General features: G+C 35.7%; 1 pseudogene; it reads right to left on the bottom strand.

Moving 5' to 3' along the window:
- Positions 1-1,676: 1,676 nt before the first annotated feature.
- On the bottom strand, positions 1,677-1,781 carry LOC121474378 (annotated as a pseudogene).
- Positions 1,782-7,995: the final 6,214 nt, after the last annotated feature.

Raw genomic sequence — 7,995 nt, 5'->3', positions numbered from 1 at the left:
TCAGTGCTAAAAATAAATGAGCTATCAAGTTATGAAAAGACATGGTGGAAACATAAATACATATTACTAAGTGAAAGGAGCCAGTCTGAAAAAAACTACATACTCTCTGATTCTAACTATACAGCATTCTGGAAAAGGTGAAACTCTGGAGAGAGTAAAAAGATTGATGGTTGCTGGGGGTAATGGGGGAGGGAAGAAAAAGCAGGGCATATTGGATTTTTAGGGTAGTGAGGCCATTCTATACGATACTATAGTGGTGGATGCATGTTTATAGGTTTGTCAAAACCCATAGAATGTACAAGACCAAGAGTGATCCCTAATGTAAATCATGGAGTTTGGGTGACAATAATGTGTCAGGGTAGGTTCATTGATTGTAACAAATGCATCAGGGTGGTGTGGGATGTTTATAGTGAAGGAGGCTGTGTGTCAGGGGCAGGGGGGTACTTGGAAACTCCGTACTTTCATTTCAGTTTTGTTGTGGCCTGAAAACTGCTTTTTTAAAAAAATAAAGTCTATTAAAAATAATTAGTACTATTTAAATAGTAAGAGGTTTTAGCAGATATTCAGATTTCTGAAATTTATTCCATTCATTTTGGTATTGCCAAATTTTATAGGTGAAAGGACCATGCACTGTTCCAACAATTTCATTAAAATGATTCATTTCTTTTTACTTAAATTTAGTGATTTGAACATACATCAAGCCCTAGTGCAGAAAACCTTTTCCTTTTCAACCAACTTTCTCAATCATGCAACACTGACACATAATCAGAATTGTCACAATTAATTACTTAGAGATGGAGTATTTGCAGTCATTAAAAATGATGATGTCGAATCTTTTGAAATATGGGAAGTAACATTAAATGAAAACATACAGAAAATAAAGGAATAACTGTTGCTGCAAAGATGTACAAAACCGGACAATAGTTTGCAAAAAAATAAAAATCTATATTAGAATGGTGAATTTTTTCCCTTCTGTGTTCCAAAACAATGAACCTTGCTATATAGATTTTTTTTATAGCAGATTTTTTCCCCCAATAGAATGTCTTGTATTGTTACACATAGTTGGTTTTGTTTTCATTGGAAAGTACTTTTAGTCACTCTCTGGTTAATAAGGAGTCAATTGCTATGAAAAATTGGAAATACCTGTAAGTTTCCTCAGTGCACAAAAACACTTTTTCCTCATTTGGCATATTTGTTGTTCCTCATACTGTCTACTCTAAGATAACTGTTCACTGATCAATCCTGTTTATTTCTATGAAACAGAAAACCCAGGGTGTAAATTTTGTGCTCAGTGATTCAAAAACTGGCTTAAGCATTGCATCCAGTATGTAAAGCTCATTGCCTGGTATGTTTTTCTCTGGAAATGAATTTAAACTGATAAGACTCCTAACTCTGGGAAACGAACCAGGGGTGGTGGAAGGGGAGGTGGGCGGGGGGTAGGGGTGACTGGGTGCCGGGCACTGAGGTGGGCACTTGACGGGATGAGCACTGGGTGTTATTCTATGTGTTGGCAAATTGAACACCAATAAAAAAATAAATTTACAAAAAAATAATAAATAAATAAGAAAATAAAATAAAATTGTGTAATATTTGCAATCAATCAACTTGTCAGGCTCCCTCCTTAGTGGGGAGCCTGCTTCTCCCTGCACCCCCTGCTCATCTCTCTCTCTTTCTCCTACTATTCCTCTCTCTCTCTCAATACATAAATAAATCTTTTTAAAAAGAAAAAAAAAAAAAGAACAGATACTACACTTGATCTTAGCCGAAGGCCGAGAAGCGATCTGGAAATGAATTTATATCCCAAGTACTCTGGGGAAATCCCTTTCCTATGGGAGAAAGAAAAGGATAATGCAGGTGAACTTTTGAGTCCTTATTGGGTCTTTCAAGCCTCTGTAGTACTTGTCCCCTCCACCTCTCAGAATTAGGTGGTTTTCTTCCCTTTATTTTCTCTTCTCGGGCTTTGCTGATATGCTTTGCTTTCCTCAAATGTGTCCCATTTCTAGTCCTCAAGGCCTAGATTCTGTTCCAACTGCCTGGAAGACACCCCCTCCAGCCATTGTGTTGACTAAACAGTTAGTCTTCTGGTAAAAACCAAGCTCTTAAATAAGTTTTCCCAGTCTGCATTGCAGCCAATTCATTGTCATTTTCAATGTCTGTTTTAAGATTTAAGCTCTCTTGGGCAGCCCGGGTGACTCAGCGCCCTTCAGCCCAGGGCCTGATCTTGGAGACCTGGGATCGAGTCCCACGTCGGGCTCCCTGCAGGGAGCCTGCTTCTCCCTCTGCCTGTGTCTCTGCCTCTCTCTCTCTCTCTCTGTCTCTCATGAATAAATAAATAACATCTTAAAAAAAAAAAAAAGCCCTCTTGAGGCTGGCATTCTTCTCTTTAATGCAGCTCACTGCGTTTCCAAGTGCCCCTGCATGATGCCTGGTCCATAGTAGGTGCTCATAAAGAGATGTCCTGTAAAGAGCTAGCACTGAACACTCGGGAATGCTTCCTGGAGAGGTCACAGCAGGAGAACGGATCTTTTCACCATTGTTTCCCATTACTTACGCACAGGATTTTTGTAGCTGGACTCCATCACACATGCGTTGAAAATTAAAGTAGTTTTCTTAACATTTGCTATTTGAAATCAAGATGTAAACTGACACTTTACCAAAGGTTCTCTTTTAAAAACTTGTTTTCCAGCTAGAATTTTCTTCATGAATTGTCCATGGCTGAATCTAATAAAAATAATTTATCTATTTTGGAGTCCAGCTTATAAAAGTTTCTGGAATCCGACAGATTTTAGCTATTTCTTGAATAGTACAGATGTCTTGCTTAAAAAAAAAAAAATTACAACACCATATGTTCTCTGTTCCCATGAGTAGGTTTCGGGGAAGTTTTAATAGTTAAAGTAGGTTTTTTCTTTCTTTTGAAACCTAGCATGTGGATTTAGTGCTTATTAAAGTGAGAGACTGAGTGTAGTGGTTTGATTTAGGATTAGAAACGGGAGCTGGACTAAAAGCTTACTTCCATCGCTGTGCCAAGAACCCTCCCCTGAACAAGTCTCATACTCACTGCGGATTGTGGGGACAGCCCCTACACGCATTGTTTTCCAACTTTTACCATTTGGTCACTGAGGCACAGCTCCCATCGTCAACTCTCTTCAAGAAGGCTGTGTTTGAGGGCTATGCCATAAAGGGCCTATTTAAAAGATGGATATGTTTACTATTTGAATCCTTCATTCTCTTTCCATGACACACACCCTTTCATTTTTAAAAATTCACACTGTGTGGCAGAGTACAGCTACCTCTTAAACACATAAACCACATAGCCACAGTCTTGCTGTTGCGCAAACAAACCTATGTGTGAAGTCTGACGGTGCCTGGCCACTCCATGTCATTAAGACAACACCCCCCTTACCCCTCCCCTCAAAAAAAATGTTAAGGAAAATATTGCACTCACTGTTTTTGATGACATAAGCAATTATTAACCAGAGGTGAAATAGTTTTCCAGAATGTAAAAAATATATTTAGAGGGAATGCAAAAAAAAAAATAGTATTGATATCTGATCTCCTGGTACTGTTGGGCAAAACTACCTAAGGGTACAATATCTAAATAAGACGTAGGTGAGGCCAGGGCTCTGCAGCTACAGTGAGGACTTGGTCAGTGGGATGCTCATACTCCCCTCCTGGGTATAAACATGAAGGAGGAGGATTAAAGGCTCCAGAAAGAACTTAACACCAGAGTCACAGGGTACATCGTTCCACACCAGGAGCAAACTATGTGCTCATGGGCCAAATCTGGCCCACCACCTGTATTTATAAATAAAGTTTTATTAGAACACCACCACACTCATCTATTTATGAATCATCTATGGCTGATTTTGCACTACGGTGGCAGAGGTGAGTAGTTGTGACAGAGACTATATGATCCTCCAAGCTGAAAACATTTTTTTCTGGATCTTTATAGGAAAAGTTTATTGACCTCAATTCTAAACCAAGAATGGCCAGTCTTTCAAACTGTGATCTCAGGTCATTGAACCTTAGTTTCCTGTTACAGGGGTGAAAAAAAAGTAGTAGTAGCTCATAGGAGGTAAAGTGGGATGAGGAAGCCTTTCAAAATGTTTTAATGTGAGAAGCATAGATATGGAGACTGTGGTAATCACTCCAATGACCTAAAAATTGTCCCACAGATCATCCCTGGTATATATAGGGATCAACAAAGAGGCTAGGTTAGCTGGTACATGGGGTATGAACTGTGAAAAAACTAAGACAAGGTTAAATAAATGTCAGTGGGTCAAGATGGCTTTTGCCCACTCATCCTTTTGATCCCTCTTTTAGTCTTGGACTATGTTCACCAACCAATCAGGATTCATTTCCGTTACCTGGTAACAAGTTGGGGCCAATGCTCTTCAAAGTATACTAGTTGCCTGCCAGAGGTATCAGGCATTTTGACTTTTAGAATTTTGCTGCTTAGGGATTGCCTAGGGTTTTATATAATAGTCTGGGAGGCCTTTCTGGTTATGTATGTATGTATGTATGTATGTTTATATGCATACGTGTATATATGTATCTACCTATCCACAAAGTATTTTTAAAAATAGTCTATTTGTATTATATAAATATAATAAAATATAAATTCATAAATAAGACTATTAAATATTAGATATCTGACACCTTTTAAATAATGTATATAATTTGTGTTTCTTCACAAAATCTATATGGTTTCATAGGAAAATCTTCTAGATACTAGAGACATTTTATGTTTATATTCCAAGAAGACATTGAACAATGATTTTAATATCTTTAAATTGGTCGATCAAAATCTTTTTTGTTCAATGTGAACAAATAATGATAAAAGATAGTGAAAAGGAGGGTGCCATTTATTGATTATAGGTAAATTATTTAGATGTCATTAGTTTCAGTGTCCCCCCACCCCATATGAAATGGGTATAACTATAGTACCTAACTCAGCATAGGTGTAATGAATAAGTGAATAATGCAAGTAACGTGCTTAAAACAGACTAAATTAACTATTTTTATTATAATCATCAGGCCACTTTCACAACTCTCTAAAGTTCAGCCATATGACAAGAAAAAGAACATCAGGATATTTGCCACGTAATTGTGCGTCAGTCTAAATGGAACATTTCCCACCAAAAGTGAAAATAGCCCAGTCTGGCATTTCTCTGGGTTGGGAAGGAAAAAAACAATCATTTGTCAAAGACACTGTTTTATGAGGATTTAACTGGGAACAAATTGAATTTGTGGCTTGGTCAAGGAGAGAAATATTTGCAAAACATCTCAGGGATGGCAGTGATATATCCACATTGCCATTGGTAGCAGTTTAAAATTGATAACATTATGCTGCCATGTATTTTTGAGAAGATGGTGGTATTTCAGGGACAATAAACCCAGTTTTCCTAGTACATTCATTTCTTTTTCTGAAATGTTCAGAGCATGTTAACTCTGAGTGCCATGTGGGTAATTCTTTCTCTACAAAATTAAGTGGCACACATCAGTAAAACTCTGATTTTTTTTTCCCCCGCCTCAGGTTTGAGGCCTGAGTGATCTTCTCGAAGGCTTCAATCCAATGTTCTATCAAGCTTGGTTTTAAGTAAAGAGCAACATATCCAGTATATTTCAAGAATGAAAATGAACATATTCTTTATTTTGTTTATTTCATAAAGTATGTTGATATGAGAAAAAATATACTTTTTAAAAAAATAAGACTTGTGCTTCATTATTAGTGAAATGCATACCACTTGGGCCTAAATTGAACAAAGTTTTATAATCATCCTAGTCAAGTTCAAATGAAGGTTGCCCATGGGAATGACATCTAAGGTGGATCTTAATTTACTGGAACTGATTTCCTCAAGCCTTTTGTTCTCATGATATTCAGTGTATGGTTAATTCACAGTGATTGGACAACATAATATTTTGAAATAATCCATCACACTCATGTGCACCAGGATATACTTGAAATGCATAGGGCACTTCCTAGAAAAAAACAAAAGATGTTTTGTACAGACCACATCTGAATAGATGTCAATTTTGATATTCATCCAACTAGATCGAACAGCATTGCTCATTTCTACTAAACACTTGAAGACCATCATTTTTGCTTTTTAAGAAAAAGCATAAAATAAATCTTTAATATATAAATATATAAGTGATGTTGGCTACGATAGATCTGGCTCATCTGAAAGGAGAAAGAATCCTATATGCTTTGAGAGAATTCTCTAAAGGAAACCAGGAACTCATGTCAATAATCACTATAAAGTGAGATTGTGATATTCCCCTTCATGGGTCACATGGAATTTCCCAGTTAACTTTCAAAGTCAGTGTATTTCTGTTATATGCTATTTGTTTCTTGACATTAAAATACTTTATCATCATTAAATAAAAATAGATTAGATTTACGTAGGATTTCTACAAATCACCTTATAGGTTTTGGTTTATAGGTAATGAAAAGCAATGAAAAAACCCTGGTTTGGTTGTTGCTACTAAAGATATATATCTACATAAGTGTAGCAATAGCAAAACTTCACTGTCTGTCAAAACGTTTTTCTTTCCTTTGTTGGTGGTCCTTCTTTTGAGAGATTTGAAGACTCCTGGATATTTTTAAATTAAAAATTATCTGTTGAACAGTCTGGCACCTTCTTAAAAAGTTAAATATAAATTCATAAATGTATCATGTGATCAAGCAGTTCCAATATTAAGTATATACTGAAGTGAAATGAAAACATATATCCCCACAAGAACTTCTACAAAAGTAAATAGCATTATTCAAAATAGCCTCAAACTAGAAACAGTGCAAATGTCCATCAATTGCTGGCACACCCATATGATGGAATACTAGCTAATAATAAAAAGGTATAAGCTACTGGTACATGTCAACAATATGGATGAAACTCAGAATAATTATGCTATATTCCTTTAAGATCAGGAACAAAACAAAGGTGCAGGGTTCCCACTCTTGTTACTTCTATTAATATAGCATTGAAAGCCTTAGCCAGAGCAATTAAGCAAGAAAAAAAAAGTATCCAAATCAAAAAAGAAGTAAAATTATCTGTTTGCAAAAGGCATATTATATACAAAAAAAATCTAACAATCTTACCAAAAGAAGACCCCGACAACTTAGAAAAGATAAATTCAATAAAGTTGCAAGATACAAAAACAAATACAAAAATCAGTTGTGTTTCTATACACTAACAATGAACTCTAAAAAAATTTTTAAGGAAACAATCCCACTTACAATAACATAAAAAATAATAAAATAATTAGGAATAGATTTAACCCAGGAGATAAAAGATATGTATACTGAAAATTATAAGACATTGATAAAAGAAGTTGAAGAAGACACAAAGCAATAGAAAGATATCTTATGTTCACAGATTAGAAAAAATAGTATGTTAAAATGTCCATACTATTCAAAATGACCTAAGATCCAATGTAATCCTGTCAAAATTCCAACAGGACTATTTACAGAAGTAGGAAAAAAATTCTAAAATTTGTATGGAACCATGAAAGACCCCAGATAACTAAAGCAGTCTTGAGTATGGAAATCAGAGCTGGGGGCATCACCATTTCTGATTTCAAACTATATTACAAAGCTATAGTATTAAGATGAAAACAGAATAGACACATAGATCAATGTTACAGAATAGTGAGCCCAGAAATGAATCCACACATATATGGTCAACTAATTTTTGATAAAAGCACCAAGAATAATGGGAATGGACAGTCTCTTCAATAAACGGTCATGATAAAACTGGATAGCCACATGAAAAAGAATGAAATTGGACCCTTATCTTATCCAACACAAAAATTGCTCATTATAGATTGAAGACATACATTTAAGAACTGAAACTATAAAATTCCCATAAGAAAACATGGAAGGTTGGTCTTGGCAATGAGTTTTTGGATTTGTCAGCAGATACAAAGGTGACCAAAGCAAAAGTAACCAAGCAGGACTACATCAAGCTAAAAAGTTTCTGTAAACAAATGAAA

This window comes from Vulpes lagopus, chromosome 12 (assembly GCF_018345385.1).
Source record: "Vulpes lagopus strain Blue_001 chromosome 12, ASM1834538v1, whole genome shotgun sequence".
In the NCBI taxonomy this organism is placed as follows: Eukaryota; Metazoa; Chordata; class Mammalia; order Carnivora; family Canidae; genus Vulpes; species Vulpes lagopus.
Note: the sequence above shows the minus strand (reverse complement) of the source record. Positions and strands in the feature narration are given on the sequence as shown.